Genomic DNA, 852 nt, shown 5'->3' on the forward strand with positions numbered 1-852 from the left:
CTGGCGGTTTGGCTAGGTTTCTGCGGTCGCGTCATTTTCTCCGCAGTGCTCAGCATCACTATTTCATGGTGTGTGAAGATAAACCAGACCATTGAAGAAGTTTCTAAGGAGATATTCAGAGGATGCTCTAGAGAAGATCTGAGTACTGAAGAAAGTGAGAATCATGGACCAGAACAACAGCCTCCCACCTTACGCTCAGGGCTTGGCCTCCCCACAGGGCACCATGACTCCTGGAATTCCCATCTTTAGTCCAATGATGCCTTACGGCAGGACTTACTCCACAACCTATTCAGAACACCAACAGTCTATTTTGGAGGAGCAACAAAGACAGCAGCAACAGCAACAACAGCAGCAGGCAGCAGGCAGCAGCCTCAGTACAGCAGTCAACATCTCAGCAACCCACACAGGGTGCCTCAGGCCAGACCCCACAACTCTTCCATTCTCAAACGCTGACCACTGCACCATTGCCAGGCACCACCCCCTTGTACCCTTCACCAATGACTCCTATGGTCCCTATCACTCCTGCCACACCAGCCTCTGAGAGCTCTGGGATTGTACCACAGCTTCAAAATATTGTATCCACCGTGAATCTTGGCTGTAAACTTGACCTAAAGACCATTGCACTTCGTGCAAGAAATGCTGAATATAATCCCAAGTGGTTTGCTACAGTCATCATGAGAATAAGAGAGCCACGAACAACTGCATTGATTTTCAGTTCTGGAAAAATGGTGTGCACAGGAGCCAAGAGTGAAGAACAATCCAGACTAGCAGCAAGAAAATACGTTAGAGTTGTGCAGAAGTTGGGCTTCCCAGCTAAGTTCTTAGACTTCAAGATCCAGAACATGGTGGGGA

At 48.5% G+C, this 852-nt stretch overlaps 1 protein-coding gene and 1 pseudogene across 1 annotated transcript in view; both read left to right on the forward strand.

The window, feature by feature from the left end:
* Akr1d1 (aldo-keto reductase family 1 member D1) overlaps positions 1 to 852 on the forward strand; it is a 106,740-nt gene that overhangs the window by 5,127 nt on the left and 100,761 nt on the right. The gene's annotated exons all lie outside the window — the stretch shown is intronic.
* On the forward strand, positions 19 to 848 carry LOC116098501 (annotated as a pseudogene).

The sequence above is a fragment of the Mastomys coucha genome, unplaced genomic scaffold (assembly GCF_008632895.1).
Source record: "Mastomys coucha isolate ucsf_1 unplaced genomic scaffold, UCSF_Mcou_1 pScaffold20, whole genome shotgun sequence".
Classification (NCBI taxonomy): Eukaryota; Metazoa; Chordata; class Mammalia; order Rodentia; family Muridae; genus Mastomys; species Mastomys coucha.